The sequence below is a fragment of the Bufo bufo genome, chromosome 5 (genome assembly GCF_905171765.1).
Source record: "Bufo bufo chromosome 5, aBufBuf1.1, whole genome shotgun sequence".
Classification (NCBI taxonomy): Eukaryota; Metazoa; Chordata; class Amphibia; order Anura; family Bufonidae; genus Bufo; species Bufo bufo.
The window spans coordinates 66,936,053-66,953,483 of record NC_053393.1 but is presented as its reverse complement, the minus strand read 5'-3'; positions in this window follow the sequence as shown (position 1 = coordinate 66,953,483).

Here is a 17,431-nt window from a genome sequence, read left to right as displayed (position 1 = left end):
ATGTTTGTCCTGGCAAATTTTCCTGTAACTGGCCTGTCCTGTGTTCCACCGAAAACTAAGTTTTGTAAGGACAGAAACCATCGAGTGACTCGGGTATTTCTGTCCTTGGCCTGGCTCATCCATTTGAGAGGGGAGTGGTCAGTCACCAGGCGGAACTTTCTCCCCAACAAATAGCGGAGAGACTCGAGTGCCCACTTGATGGCCAGGCACTCTCTCTCCACTATACTATACCTGGTCTCGGCTGAGGTGAGGTACGGCTGAGGAAGACAACGGGATGCTCCTCCCCGTTGACTTCCTTGAGACAGTACAGCACCGAGGCCTTTTTCGGAGGCATCGGTCTGTACTACTGTATAAACTCCCTTTTGAAGTCGGGCATCACCAAAACGGAGGACCCACACAGGGCTGACTTCAAAGCAGAGAAAACCTCTTGCTTGGGTATCAATACTATAGGACTGGCCCACTCACTTTTTGATTCCTCAATGATGTCTAGCTGCAAAATTAGCTGCTCCTCCTCCGAGATGGCTTGTCGCCGAGCTTCGGGTACCTGGTATGCTTGATTATGGAAGTGCGTCCAGGGAGGTCCAAGAACACATCCGTGTTCTGACTAACGAACTCCCTGGCCTCCTGAGTCTGTTTAGAGGAAAGGCTGTCAGCAATTTTTACTGTACAGGTTTCCCTATCTTTCCACAGTTTGAGTAAATTCACATGGTAAACCTGCTCCGGCTTTCGCTGCCCTGGCTGGTGTACGTTGTAGTTTACATCTCCAATTTTCTTGAGTACCTCGTAGGCATGGGTGTAGGAACCCCCAAAAATTTGGGGGGGACAGCATTTTTGCTCGCCGGGTATATTCTTATTCAGTAAACTGCGAGTTGTTTATATCGTTAAATTTTAAGTGTGTGTGTGTGTGTGTGAAAAATCTCACAACAAAAAAAATATGCAAAACGAACAGTTCTTTGTTTATCAGGTCACAGAAATTAACCAAACATTTGCCATATATTTCAGTTATTCTGGGTACTTTCTCTGGCACCCCCCCCATCCCTCCCCCCGCCGAAACAATAATCTCCCCTTATATATAATTTACTTACAGTTCTGAAGACTCAGGGGTGCTGGCTGGCTTGGCCTCAGGGGTGCTGGCTGGCTTGGCAGGGCAGAAGGAGTGTGGGAGACTGAGGCCTTTTTCTCCAAGCTGCTCCGGATCAGTGCTCTGGGTAGCTGGGCTCCGGGCTGGAAGTGGGCACAATAAGAAAAAAATATTTTTCATTACACCTCAGGTCAGACCACCAATCAGACCCCCAATGTTAATAAGACCTCAGATCACACCTCAGCTCAGACCCCAACATGAATGACCCCCAATCAGACTTTAGATAAGAGCCCCATGCCTCATAGCAGCCCCCAGTGCCTCTCATCAGCCCCCCCAGCGCCTCTCATCAGCCAGTGATAACAGTCCCCCCCAATCATGTGCCAGTAATAACAGCCCCCCCCAATCATGTGCCAATAATAACAGCCGCCCCAATCATGTGCCAGTAATAACAGCCCCCTAATCATATGCCAGTAATAACAGCCCCCCAATCATGTGCCAGTAATAACAGCCCCCCCAATCATGTGCCAGTAATAACAGCCCCCCAATCATGTGCCAGTAATAACAGCCCCCCCAATCATGTGCCAGTAATAACAGGGCCCCCCATTATGTGCCAGTAATAACAGCCCCCCCCCCATTATGTGCCAGTAATAACAGGGCCCCCCCCAATCATGTGCCAGTAATAACAGGGCCCCCCCAATCATGTGCCAGTAATAACAGGGCCCCCCCAATCATGTGCCAGTAATAACAGCCCCCCCCCCCCATTATGTGCCAATAATAACAGGGCCCCCCCATTATGTGCCAGTAATAACAGCCCCCAGTGCCTCTCATCAGCCCCCTAGTGCCTCTCATCAGCCCCCCCAGTGCCTCTCATCAGCCAGTAATAACAGCCCCCCTAATCATGTGCCAGTAATAACAGCCCCCCCAAATCATGTGCCAGTAATAACAGCCCCCCCAAATCATGTGCCAGTAATAACAGCCCCCCCAATAATGTGCCAGTAATAACAGCTCCCCCAATCATGTGCCAGTAATAACAGCCCCCCCAATCATGTGCCAGTAATAACAGCCCCCCCAATCATGTGCCAGTAATAACAGCCCCCCCAATCATGTGCCAGTAATAACAGCCCCCCCAATCATGTGCCAGTAATAACAGCCCATCCCATTACTGTATGTGCCAGTAATAACAGGGCCCCCCCATTATGTGCCAGTAATAACAGGGCCCCCCCCCCATTATGTGCCAGTAATAACAGGGCCACCACCCCCATTATGTGCCAGTAATAACAGGGCCCGGCCCCCCCAAACACGTTCCAGTAAAACTAAGTATTGTATATATTTAAAAAAAAATTAACACTTATACTTACCTTTTTGGAGCGATGATGATGCAGGCCTCTTCCGGCCTGTGTCCCGCGCTGTACGGCTCAGGCGGCGCGATGACGTCATCACGCCGCCTACGCCGGCCTCTGATAGGCTGCCGGGTGGCAGCCTATCAGAGGAACAGGAAAGGGACACATCTCTCCCCTGCTCCTCCGCACAGCCTTCTGTTTGTATCGCTGTCCTGAGGACGGCGATACAAACAGATCACTATGGAGATGAGCGCTTCCACAATGGAAGCGCTCATGTCAGTGCCCCGCCGCCGCACACATTGCTCGTAGGGCCCCTACCACCTAGCCAGGAACTTACTGTTCACAGCCGGCTCCAGAACCGAAACCCGATCACCCGGGTTAAAGATCCGGACCCGAGCCTGACGACTCTCGGCTCGCTGAGCTGCCTCCACATGCTCCCTTTTCAATAAATATTTAATGTTTGGTTAAACCTTTCTACCAGACCGTCCGCTTGTGGATGCTAAACGGACGTCCGTAGTTGTTTTATGTGCAGCAGCTTACAGAGCTGCCTCATCACCTTGGACATAAAAGGGGTCCCCTGGTCGGTCAGAACCTCTTTAGGTAGTCCTACTCGGGAAAACATCTCCATTAACTCCTTAGCTATGAGTTTGGCCGAGGTAAGTCGCAGTGGCACCGCCTCCGGGTACTGAGTGGCGTAGTCTAGGATGACTAAGATGTGTTGATGCCCTCTGGCAAACTTCGGTACTGGGTCTATGAGATCCATAGTTATTCGGTCAAACAGTACCTCGATAATCGGGAGAGGTACTAGGGGACTATAAAAATGTGGCTGGGGGCTAGTTATCTGGCAGGTTGGGCCAATAAAACCTCTGTAGAATACGATCCTGAGTTTTCTGCAGCCCCAGGTGACCCCCGAGAACGTATTGGTGGGCTACATCTACACGAGTTTGTGATAAGCCTTGGGGACCACCAACTGTTCAATAGGCTCACCCCGTAGTTGGTTTACCCGATACAACATATCCTGATAAGCCACAAAAGGGGGAAACACTGACTCTGCCCCAGGCTGTTGTGGTTCACCATCTACTATTAACACATTTTCCCAGACTTAGGATAGGGTTGGGTCCCAACGTTGGGCGGTGCCAAAATTATCCCCGGAGACATTGAGGTCTGCCAGTTCAGGACCCGGCGAGATTCTTCCATGTCTCCCACCATCACACTTAGCGGGGGTTGTCTCCCCCTCTTCCACCAAAGTGGCAGTCACCCCTACCGCTGGCCCTTCGGTCTCTGGTTCCCAGGGTTCTGGTCTCCCCCCTGAGCAGGGCCACTCTGCTAGGGTTACCCCTGTCTCATGGGTATCGGTAATTCTCGTAGCAGGCCACAGTGTCGGGAAGTCTCTCCCTATTATTACTTCATAGTGTAAATTGGTGGAGACGGCCACCTCATGGGTCCACCTGCAACCATGGATAGAGACACCATAGCGGTGGGGTCGTCTTTTAAGTCTCCATGAATACACATTACCCCGACTTTCCGGCCAGAATACTCAGCAGGCCGTACTAGTGTAGCCCTTACCAGGGACACCAGACTCCCTGAGTCCAGCAACACCACCGCCAGAGTGTTTCCTACTTCCATCTGGCACAAGTGGTTGTTGTCTATAGTCTCTGGGGTACCGGAGGCACACAGCTTCCTGGAATATTATGAGTGGCGGTAGCCATAGTTAGTGTCTATGGGCTCACCCCGACTGGGACAGTCAGCTCTTATGTGGCCAGGCTCCTGACACCGCCAGCAGACTATCGGAGCCGGGTCCGTAGGGGGTACATCCCGGGGTGGAGATTTCCGGGGTTTGACTGTCCCCCTCCCAAAAGAACCCCCCTGTATATTCCTGGTAGCCTCATAGCGTTCCACCAGGTCCACCATCTCAAGAGCATTACCAGGAGACACCTGGCCGATCCAGTGCTAGAGAGGGTATGGCAAAGCCCTCCAGAACACATCAGCGAACAGACGGTCCAGCATAGCAGTGGAACTCAGCACGTCAGGCTGCAGCTATTTTTGCAACAGATGTGATAGATCATAATACTGAGGTCTTGCGGGTTCAGCCGGGTTAAACTCCCACTGATGCACCCGCTGGTCCCGGACCAATACATTCACCTCCAGTCCTGCCAGAATCTCACCCTTTACTGTTGGGTAATTGGCTGCTTCATCATCCGGTAAGTCTAAATACACCTGCTGGGGTCCGGATGCCAGAAACGGAGCGACGATCTCAGCCCATTGATCTTGGGGTAGCTTCTCCCTCATAGCCACCTTTTTGAACACTGCCAGATAGGTTTCGGCGTCATCTGAGGGGGTCATCTTGGGGATCGCCGCACTGACTGCTTTCCAGGCTTCGTGGACGCTCTGGGATGCTCCTGCTGCCTGTAAAGCCATCACATGTAACAGGAGCTGGTTTGTTTCTTGCTGCTGCTTATTAGCCTCCCGCTGCTGCACGTTAGCCTCCATGAGGGCTTTCACGACAGCCTCCATTTTGTCGAGGGACACGGGTTGTAATCTCGCTGGTTTGATGTAATACATACAACCATGCCAGGAAAAAACTAAAATCTTTCGGCCTTCACGGCAAGTTCTTAACTCAAACTTCAGTGTTTATTCACACTTGCGGCAGTTGCACAAAACACGTCGCTATGCAGTCTTTGGTGTTAATTCACACACAAATGGAAAGTTCAATTTTCACAGAACATCATGTCACTTTGCAGTCTTTGGTGTTAATTCACACACAATGGAAAGTTCATATTGCAAAAGTCACCTTGTTGGCAGTTCTGCCTCTAATAGTCCACAGCAGGCTTTAGGGAGCCTGTTCCCCCTGCACATGGGTCTCAGCTCTCCAGTCCGGCACAAAACCTCAGATCCCAACACAGAGACTCAGCTGCTGAGCCCAGCTGCCTATTTAATGACAGCCAGGTGCTGCCAAAACCCGCACCGGCACTTAAACTCTGGTCTGGTATTTGACCTCACCTGGCTGGAAACCAGCCCAGCCGCACATGTTGGGAGAAAAATACCTGCCTCCCCAGACAAAACCCCTCGCTGTGTCACAGTCCCCATTTTCTGTTTCCTCATTCTCTGTGCCCCATGCTCTATGCCATCGTTCTGTGTGCCCCTATTCTCTGTGACCCTGTTCTCTGTGACTCTGAGCACTGAGGTGGGTGCCCAATTATATCTGAGTCATGTGGACGCAGGGGTGTCTGGAAACAGGGTGAATCAACCCAGTTAACGGGTGTCTGGTGACCGGGTGTTTGAACCTTCCCCGATGCTGAGATCTGAACTGTGCATGCACTGGTAAATGTTGGATCGCCGCATGCACAGTTCAGATATTTGCCTCTGGGAAAGTACACTCTCCCCAATGCTGAGATCTGATCTGTGCATGCGCCAGTGAATTACAGGGCCAGGCAGGAAGACAGTGAGGATGCTTTGCCCTGTCAAACAAAGGGAGGGGGTCTAATGGGTAAAGACAGTGGTGCTCTGAACACCTAAATAGCACATGGAATAAAGTGCAACTGGGCAAAAGACTTGAACTACTAAAGGGTCATTTAACTCAGCAGTATGCTGATTTTTTAGCTATTTTATTCTCTTTGGTCACGATTAGTGTTGAGTGAAGTGAAGCATCCAAAGCGGAATTCGGTCCGAAGTTCAGGAAAACTTTAATTCTAAACGAATCCGAATTTCCTTGCTAAAATGGAGGCTGCACGTGTTAGAAAATGAAAGTGAGTGTAAGTGACAAGCCCAGGACCGCGAGATCACCCATAATGCCGTGCAGCTAGCCAATTCTCAGGCAGCCATTCCCCTGTGATATCACAGCTAGGCAGAGCCCTATATAATGCTGATTCCTCACGGTCGCCTCCATTTTACTGTGAGCTGAGCATAGGGAGAGATGTGACAAGAAGCTCATGCACTAGGGACAGTGTTGCTGCAAATTGTTAACAGAGAGTGTATGAGAATATTGGAGAAAGAGTGGAGGGAGAGTGCAGGGAGACTACAGAAAGAGTGGAGGGAGACTATGGACTCTGCTATAATTTATTGCCATGTACATAACTATGTAGTGCATAGCTAATCCATTCTGTTATCTGTAGAGTTACTGTGCGTCAGTATTACAGGCAGGTCTAATCATTGTGTACTGTCACAGATGATGTTGCAGATAGCTGGAAGTTATGAATAAACGTCCGACTGGCTTGATCCCAAACTAAGGAGCATAGGTGACCCCTATAAAACCCTAAGAGCTCACCCTGACTGCTAAGCACATACAAGGGTCTCAGAGGTAGACGATTGTATGCCCATGTACCCAAGACTGTGTGACACCTGAAAACCCTATAATAGTGAGGGGACACGACCACCGGCTCCCTGCACTTCATACAGAGGGAGTCCGGGTCACCTAGAATCAAGTGAGCAAGGAAACACAATACATGAAAGGACTTATCTGAACAAACAGCAGCAGAAGCCTCCAGCAGTGAACACTTCAATCCAGGAAGTAGTATAAACCGCAAAGTGAGGCATTATGGGAGGGAATATAAAGGAAAGAGGATTAGTCTAAATAGGTGACACCTGGGAGAAGGAAATGAGATGAGAAAGTAAAACCAAAACAAGGAACATCATGCAAGAGGTAGAGAAGGACGTCTGTCAGACCTTCTCACAGAACTGGCGGTGACATGTACAGTACAGACCAAAAGTTTGGACACACCTTCTCATTCAAAGAGTTTTCTTTATTTTCATGACTATGAAGGCATCAAAACTATGAATTAACACATGTGGAATTATATACATAACAAACAAGTGTGAAACAACTGAAAATATGTCATATTCTAGGTTCTTCAAAGTAGCCACCTTTTGCTTTGATTACTGCTTTGCACACTCTTGGCATTCTCTTGATTAGCTTCAAGAGGTAGTCCCCTGAAATGGTCTTCCAACAGTCTTGAAGGAGTTCCCAGAGATGCTTAGCACTTGTTGGCCCTTTTGCCTTCACTCTGCGGTCCAGCTCACCCCAAACCATCTCGATTGGGTTCAGGTCCAGTGACTGTGGAGGCCAGGTCATCTGGCGCAGCACCCCATCACTCTCCTTCATGGTCAAATAGCCCTTACTTTCAAAGTTTTCCCAATTTTTCGGCTGACTGACTGACCTTCATTTCTTAAAGTAATGATGGCCACTCGTTTTTCTTTACTTAGCTGCTTTTTTCTTGCCATAATACAAATTCTAACAGTCTATTCAGTAGGACTATCAGCTGTGTATCCACCTGACTTCTCCTCAACGCAACTGATGGTCCCAACCCTATTTATAAGGCAAGAAATCCCACTTATTAAACCTGACAGGGCACACCTGTGAAGTGAAAACCATTTCAGGGGACTACCTCTTGAAGCTAATCAAGAGAATGCCAAGAGTGTGCAAAGCAGTAATCAAAGCAAAAGGTGGCTACTTTGAAGAACCTAGAATATGACATATTTTCAGTTGTTTCACATTTGTTTGTTATGTATATAATTCCACATGGGTTAATTCATAGTTTTGATGCCTTCAGTGTGAATCTACAATTTTCATAGTCATGAAAATAAAGAAAACTCTTTGAATGAGAAGGTGTGTCCAAATTTTTGGTCTGTACGGTACATAAGTGTGCAGTGCACCAATATTCATAGTTAATCCATTCTGTTAGCTGTAGAGTTACTGTGCATCAGTATTACAGGCCACTGTTACTTTCAGGTAGATTGGTCTCAGTATACCTGATTTATAGTGAATCAAATTTCTTGTCGAACTTCGGCGAAGCTGCCTAATCGAATTTTTCAAAACTTCGCTCATCTATTGTCGTGGTATTCATTTCCTACCTGCTATTTCAGTCAGTTTGGTACTAAGCTGACCACATGACAGATTATCAGCAGGGCCGGCGCTACCAGTAAGGCGAACTAGGCACTCGCCTAGGGCGCCATTTAGCAGGGGGCGCCCGTTGCGGCTTAAAAAAAACAAAAACATTGGTTATAATTTAAGTTCGGCCGGCCGGCGGCGCCCCTCATGCTGCGCTGCACCGCCTGAGGGTGAGCGCTTTGCAGCTCTAAAGAATCTCCGGCCGGGCGGCTCACAGTCACTGCTGTCGTCTGAGTCTGACTCCTACTAGTGAGTAGTGAGTCAGTGACTAACTGCGGTCTGCGCCTGCTGTGCACAGTGCTAGCTTACCTTACCTGGCTCTGGCTGGCTGCTGAGGGTGGAACGGAGGCGGAGCTCTGCCGCCCTCCCAGGCTCCCTGAATGATCTTGAATCGATCTGAACTGTCTGAACAACCCTGACCCCTCCCACTCTTGAGCACGTCACGTGACACAGAGAATGAGAGGGGTGGAGGCGGAGCGAAGGCTGCACACTGAGCAGCAGCCCAGCAGCCACTAGCAATTTGCCTCCCCCAACCCCCAGTGCGGCAGCAGCGGCGGCAGTGCCTAAAGTCCTAGACAGTTCTTCTGGGACAGAACAGAACAGAAGTGGGCTCCAGTCCAGACCATCCTCCCTGGATTGGAGTGCAGCAGGACAGGTGCAGCTGCTTTCTTCTTCCACAGGACGGACGGATGGACCCCAGGGCGACATTGGTGAATTACTACCTACCGTGTGTTTGTCTCCAGGATGATCAGTCCCCAGAGCCAGACTGCAGGTGAGACCAGCTCATCTTATTGTCCTGGACTGGTAAGTAGTCAGTAGACAATGCAATATGTTTATTATTTACTGTATTTTTTGCCTTATAAGACGCACTCCCCCCCCCAAAAGTGGGGGGAAAATGGCCGTGCGTCTTATAAAGCGGATTGCGGATACTTCGCTGGCCGCTATGCTGCACAGCGCGGCCAGAGAAGTATCAGTGTGGAGGGAGGAGACGGGGACACTCATGGCGGGGCCTGGGGCAGTGACTCTACTCTAATACACCGGGCCCCGCAGCTGAGGAGGGTTCTGCCGGTCTGCGCCGTCTTAATGCTATACATAAGTTACTACAGTAAGTACAGTACAGTAATTGCGGACCCATTCGGATTGAATGTACTTAACAGCTGCAGTGAGGCCCGGTGTATTAGAGTAGAATCACTGCATTGGGCCCCACCATGAGTGTCTCCGCCTCCTCCCTCCACACTGATGCATCTGATGGGGGATCTGTGGATGACATAAGTGTCATCCACAGATCCTCCCATAACAGTGCGTCACCCACAGATCCCCCCCATAACAGTGCGTCATCCACAGAACCCCCCATAACAGTGCGTCATCCACAGATCCCCCCCATAACAGTGCGTCATCCACAGATCCCCCCCCCACAACAGTGCGTCACCCACAGATCCCCCCACAACAGTGCGTCACCCACAGATCCCCCCCATAACAGTGCGTCACCCACAGATCCCCCCATAACAGTGCGTCACCCACAGATCCCCCCCATAACAGTGCATCACCCACAGATCCCCCCCCATAACAGTGCGTCATCCGCAGATCCCCCCATAACAGTGCGTCATCCGCCGATCCCTCCATAACAGTGCGTCATCCACAGATCCTCCCCCATAACAGTGCGTCATCCACAGATCCTCCCCCATAACAGTGCGTCATCCACAGATCCTCCCCCATAACAGTGCGTCATCCACAGATCCTCCCATAACAGTGCGTCACCCACAGATCCCCCCATAACAGTGCGTCACCCACAGATCCCCCCCATAACTGTGCGTCACCCACAGATCCCCCCCCATAACAGTGCGTCACCCACAGATCCCCCCCATAACAGTGCATCACCCACAGATCCCCCCCCATAACAGTGCGTCATCCGCAGATCCCCCCATAACAGTGCGTCATCCGCCGATCCCTCCATAACAGTGCGTCATCCACAGATCCTCCCCCATAACAATGCGTCATCCACAGATCCTCCCCCATAACAGTGCGTCATCCACAGATCCTCCCCCATAACAGTGCGTCATCCACAGATCCTCCCATAACAGTGCGTCACCCACAGATCCCCCCATAACAGTGCGTCACCCACAGATCCCCCCCCCATAACAGTGCGTCATCCGCAGATCCCCCCATAACAGTGCGTCATCCGCCGATCCCTCCATAACAGTGTGTCATCCACAGATCCTCCCCCATAACAGTGCGTCATCCACAGATCCTCCCCCATAACAGTGCGTCATCCACAGATCCTCCCCCATAACAGTGCGTCATCCACAGATCCTCCCCCATAACAGTGCGTCATCCACAGATCCTCCCATAACAGTGTGTCACCCACAGATCTCAGTGAAGCTGGGGGGGGGGGGGGGGGGGGGGGGCAATTTTTATCTTGCCTAGGGCGGCAAGAATCCTTGCACCGGCCCTGATTATCAGTAATGAGGAAAACATCTGAGACTGAAAGAGGCGATGTGTTCTAATACAGAGACACTAGTAGGTGGATTTACGTAATGTTTGATTTTCAGCTTTTTTTGGCTAAACCATTTGGATTTGTGTCATTGTGCCATATACTTCAATTATAGGTTCCCATCACTGAAGAATGACTTTGCTGTTTCACGTGGGAAGGTTTAGGGCGCAGCCGGATAGTGAGTCAAAGTCATTGAATCTATTTCCCTGTATCCGCTTGAATTCCACGACAAAGGAAGATTCAGACAGCAAATGAATAGTTTGGTTGGAACATTGTACCATAGTTATCTTATGGTCCTTTTTATATATCTCTTTGGACAAAATTCTAAAATTGATTTATGGGTCCATTCAGGGAAGCAGCAAGGCTTTCTTTCAACCAAAGCAAAAATTGAATATGCTGCCTAAGCCCTCACTAAAGCAAAGTGGCTTGTGGGGCAACCCTTTGGCATCTTTAATACACTCCATTTGGACAGAACACCGATAATGCTACTAGTCTCAGTACTGTCGAAAAAAAAAAAAAAACGTTTTCCTTTCTACATGCAGTGTTAAGTACTTCTCCCAAATGGGACCATTAATTAGATAAAAAAAAAAAATAATATCAAATTTTCTCATTAGTTTTAAAGGGGTAGTCCTATTTGGTTGACCATTGCTGATCACTAGATCAGCTGACATTGGGTGAATAAAACTTACATTTTTTTGGAGTGCTGCCTTCTCCTTATTCATCTATTTGACTACCAGATATTGAATAAACCATGCTTCTCCCAGTAATACTCATACAATTAGAATGCCTTGTTATTCCATCTTAGTGATGACAGCAGATGTTTGCCATTTTAATAAATATTGACTAGATCGTATGACAGTATGTAATACAATGGTCGGAAAGTCAGCTGGTTTCCCCCTAAGTAAATGTCGTAACCATGTTTGGTTAAGCACATTGTACAACATTGCATAAGTAAAAACTCAGATAGGCCTGGGCTGAAATGAACACGTAGGTTACAGTAACAGAAGTGAAATCACATAGGATTAACAATAGTCATGAGCTCTGACAGTATCGGTATGAAAACATTCTTCCAGTGAAAAATAAAATATTCTCAGTGCTTATAGACTCTTATGAGCTGTTAGTGGTGCAGACCTTTTCTTCTTCCTAATTTACCAACAATGTTTTGTCTGCCATATTATAGATACAGTAGAGCTGCAGGTTGGTACTTGTCACTATGTCTACAAGCCTGACAGCTCACATTATACTTCTACCTCCCATCTGCCTTCACACGAAAGAGAAAGCAAGAGAGGAAGAAGCAAAAGAAAGAAAGAAAAGGAGAAAAAAAAGGAATGTAATAAAGTGGCACACTTTGATGTCTTACTCAGCCCAGTGTCCTCATTCTGGCTAGCACTGTCCTCCTGCATTGCAATGGTGTTGATATGTTCTCAGCTGATGTCTACGGGCCCTGGGTTTTATAAGGAACCCTCTCCCCCCACATAGGTTCATTTAGGAGACTGGTCTGAGGTGCAATCTAGGGCCTACATTTTCCACTTATGTGGCTGATGGGTGTGGTACTGCTAAGTGTGCCTTCACTCTAACTTTAATACGAATGGGCTGTTTAGTCCACCATCAGGAGGACATTGAACAACAATGGTGTGCATGGCAGGACTGCAAGGAGAAGGCCACTACTTTCCAAAAAGAACATTGCTTTAGTTTGCTAACGATCACTTGGACAAGCCAGAAGGCTATTGGAAGAATGTATTGTGTATGGATAAGACCAAAATAGAGCTTTTTGGTTAATGGGAAGAGTTCCAATTGCATAAAGGAAAAACTGCATTCCAGCACTTTATCCCCATGTGTGAAACATGGTGGTGGTAGTATCATGGTTTGTGCCTGTTTTCCTGCATCTAGGCCAGGACGGCTTGTCGTCATTGATGGGATTATAAATTCTGAACCAGAAGATTTTAAAGAAAAATGTCAGGACATCCTTCTGTGAGATGAATCTCCAGAGAAAGTGGGTTATGGAGCAAGACAACAACCCTAACCATACACAACTTGTTGTACCAAAGAATGGTTTTAAAGAAGAATTACGTTAAATTTTTGGAATTACCAAGTCAAAGTTTTGACCTTAATCCAATAGAAATGTTGTGGAAGGATCTGAATTGAACAGTTCATGGGAGGAAACCCACTAAGATGACACAGTTGAAGCTGTTTTGTACGGAGGAATAGGCTAAAATTACTCCAAGCTGATGTGCAGGACTATTCAACAATTACCAGAAAGGTTTAAATAGCGTAGGTGAGTTTTGAGGGATGCTTTTCGTGGTTTAGGGATTGGAATCTTAGTTCCTAACCTTGTTTCTTTTGTTTCAATAATATTCTGAAGAGTTTTGTGCTTCCAACTTTGTGACAACAGTTTTGGAAGACTGGTTCCTGTTCTAGTAAGTGAATGCCATTGTGTACTTAGCAAGGTCAGAGTATTGAAGCTATGTCTCTGGGATCAACTGTAGTGTCCGCTGTGAACTTCATCACCCAAAATCAATGTTGGACCTTTCTATTTTGCCATAGCTATGTTCTACCTTATAATAAAAAGTCTTACGAGAAGTATGGGGCTGCTATAGCAGTAAAGAAAGGTCCAATTAAATATAAACCTCATATCGACACAGCCAATTTTGGTCTTATGGTCCAGAACAATGCTTTTCATTTTTTACATTCTAATGCTCAAAGTTTTTGCAGAAGTCAATATTTATTTGGCAAATGGGAATTGTTTTCATTGAAGGTGGATTTCAGAAATAATAGCATTTCAGTCATCTTGTTAAGCAATTTTTATTTTCCTCAAGGACCTAAAATTTTTGCTTACCGTATTTGGTAAGTATTAGAAGTGCATATAGCAAAGCTGAAAATAAGACTCACAATAGGGTGCCAGATTTGCCACCAAGGACAGAAGGGCTTGGTGTGTGACCTGTGGGATAATTCTCTTACTTAATTGGATTTTCTTTAGAGAGTGTTATACATCAAGGTTTAGCACCTTCCTCCAAGGGCACACTAAGAGCAGCAAGACCTGCCTTGTACAAATACTGAATTGATTGTTTATATTTCTATTTGTTTCTATTCTACACTTTTTGATTTGTATCTCTTATAAACATGCTTTTTTGTTACCTTTACTTATTTTTACAGTTTTTTTTGCAACTTTTTATTTACCCATAAAATTATATTTGACCATTTACAATAAAGGGGTTTTCTCGTCTGATACAATGGTGGCATATCGCTAGGATATGCGCCCATTGTCTCATAGGTAGGACCCGCACCTATCTCCTAAAAGGAACCGCCCTCCAAAATAGCCGAGTGGTGTGCTCCCATTCAATTCTATAGGGAGAGCGCTTGGTGGTGGCCAGACCGGAGAACTCCAGACAAAGGTTTCCCCTCTCCGTTCTCGATATAGGTGCGCGTCCCAGCAGTGGGACCTTCACCTTTCAGACAATGGGGGCATATCCTAGATATATTCCCCCATTGTCACAGATGAGAATACCCCTTTAATAACATTTATGGTATTATTTTTAATACATTTATTGGAAGACAGTTGAGTCGTTTTCTATTTTAAGAAGGAGTAATAGAGAAAACATGTGAAGCTTAGATTGTTATACAGGGAAGGAAATGTACTGTACATAGATCATCAGCCTGGAATTCCCAGATGATGTTTTTTGGTAACATCATGGGTCACACATATGGTAAATGGTGAATTCCAAGCAATACGTCAGTTCACAAGAAATTGGGTGTATTGTATCCAACACTTAGTTTAAGGTTAAATGGGCAGCTAAAATAATACAAAATGAAAACTGCAATCAACAGATTTATTTATTCTTTGTTAGAGTGTTTGCAATAACCTCTTCAGACCATGAGGGGTATTACCATTAATGCATTTATTTCACACCCCATTGACCACCAGAGTCTCTCATTCTCTCTCTCATAAAATTGCACAAAATTAGTTTTTGTTTGTGTGTTTGTTTGGAAAATGTTATATTTCTTTGTGTAACAATGTATATTCAATTAGGGTTTTATAACTTAAAATAAAAACTTTTCCATAAAAAGTGAAAACTTCTTGATCTGAAAATATTACGATTACTATAAACACATTAATTGAAATATGAGTAACCATCCCATTAAGACAAACTAATTCATCAAAGGAACAGCTAACTGATTTTAGAAGTCAATTAGTCCCTTGAGGACCAGGACAATTTTAGTCTTGAGGATATTTTTGGGCTTTCGAGTGCTCATTTCTTGTTCGATGTAGCTGTATGAGGCCTTTTGTGACAGAACTAACAGGATACAGGTAATCCAACCAGCAGATGGTGCACCCACTGGTCAGACTTGGAGTGCTAGCAACCCAGTTTAGCAAGAGCTGGCAAACATGCCCTGCAGCAACCCTATAACTACACTTAATCACTTAGGACCTAACTAGTTAACCTGGTTAATGAGTGGTCAATGTGGAGGGCAGGAAATCCGATCTTGCTTTCCACCGGGTTAGCTTCTGGAACGTGGAGCAGATAGGTCATATACTAGTACTAGCCGAGGCAAAAAAACTGGGTAGTCAAAGCAATATCCAATAGCAATAACACAGTCAAAGCCAAGTCAGAACCAAACGAGACAAAGTTGTAGAGTTACAAAGGCAGGAGAATGGTCGCTAAATAGTCCAAGGTCAAACACAGCAGCAAGCAAGGAGAAGGCAAAGAATAATCGGGCAAACAAGGTCGTGTCAAAAACACAAGAATACACACAAAATGCTAAGAGTAATCTAACACACAGAAACCAGGTTGAAAAATACAATAACTGGCATTGGGCAAACTCCCAGCACGGATTAAAGGGGTTGTACCAAGTTCCTGAGTTATCCCCTATCCAGAGGATAGGGGATAACTAACTGATTGGTGAGGATCCAAACACTGAGACCCCCACCATTCCCAAGAATGGGGGTCCCATTCACCCAATCTGATGGAGCGGCAAGTCAAGAACGTGCCCTGCCACCCCATTCATTCTCTATGAGATTGCCGGAGATAGCTGAGTACAACATTATCAATACACACTGGTTGCTCTCAATCCAAGTTTCTTTCTGCCTCTCTGCCCCAGAACAGATGAGCTTGTCAGGCTATGTCCTCTCCTACCTCTTTGCCTAGTTTCTGGAGCAGACATTGTTGCAATTGTTTTTTTTTTGTGGGATAGGTTGCACATAATGTGGGTATCATGTTTTAGTACATACAAAATGGCGTATGGTTTTTAGTTTTACAAAAATGCAGACAAATGGCCAATTGTTTTTACATCATACATTGATCATAAATGATGTTGTATATTTATTGTATAGGTTCTTCAGAAATGCTCCACATGCATACAATGTTTTTTTATCACAATGATAAAATAAACAGATTTATAACAGAGCAAAGATTTCCTACGCTCCATAATTGTTAGAAAAAATAAAATCACATTTGAATCATGCTTCTCCGTGTAGAACTGTCTCCAACGCTTTATAAAATGTTCCCTTTGATACTGCTTAATGCCTCAATCTCTCATCTCGCGTAATAAGATTATACTTTATATATCAATCTAGCCTAAATCATTATTTTTCCAATTCTGGGTTAAATTAAAAGTAGAAAAGTAGATGCTCAGAAAATCTGTGAACAGTTCACCCATTTTTGCTTTTATATACAAACATAAAAGTAAAGGGTGAATCTGGAAATACTTAACTTGTTAACTGACCGCTCGCAGTCAGCCTCTGTTAGGGAAATAATCATGCTAACCTGCTCCTCTGCCACTGCGGTCCAGCATGCTGGCTCTCTCGTGCCATCTTCAGGTCCGCATCTTATAACATCCTCCTGGACATGGTCATCTGCTCTGCTGCAGCCAATGACTGGGCTTCAGCGGTAGATGTGTCCACTGCTGAAACCAGTGGTTGGCTAACTTGGGTGAGATCTTCTCTTATACACTTGAAAATGTAAGCCATTAAGATTATGCCAAAATATTTAGATCAACCTACATTTGCACCACATGTGCACATTCATCCAATTGTGTCCAAATCCCCTAAAACAGTTAAAGGGAACCTGTCATCAATTTTTGTACTAGCGGCAAAATAAAGTAGAGACAGGTGAGTTGATTTCAGCGGATCTGTCATTTAAAAGTTAAAAGTAAGTGGTTGCCGAGAACCACATCACAATCATTGCAGACTAGGCCTGGAAAGAGTCCCGGCCCCTGAAAGAGTCCTGGTTATTCATGAATTCCTGCTCTCCCTGCCCACCTGCTGATGATGGACGTCTTCTACCTAGTTTTCTCCCTTTCTCTCTAGGAGAGAACTGCCAATCATCAGCAGATGGGCGGGGAGAGCAGGAGATTATAATAACCAGGACTCTTCTCAGGTAGATTTGACTCTTTTCCAGGCCCTGGGCTGCAATGATTATGATGCTGGTTCTCAGCAACCAATTACTTTTAGCTCTGGAGTGACACACCGCTGACATCAGCATTTCTGTCACTAGTTTATACTGCGCTCAGTGAGGTCAGCATAAAGTTGATGACAGGTGCGATCTGCGAACACATGCGATCTGCCATCTTAACTGACAAGTCCAGCGAGGCACAGGTAAGTCCTTACCTGTGCCTGTGCGCGAGCCGGTCTGAAATGA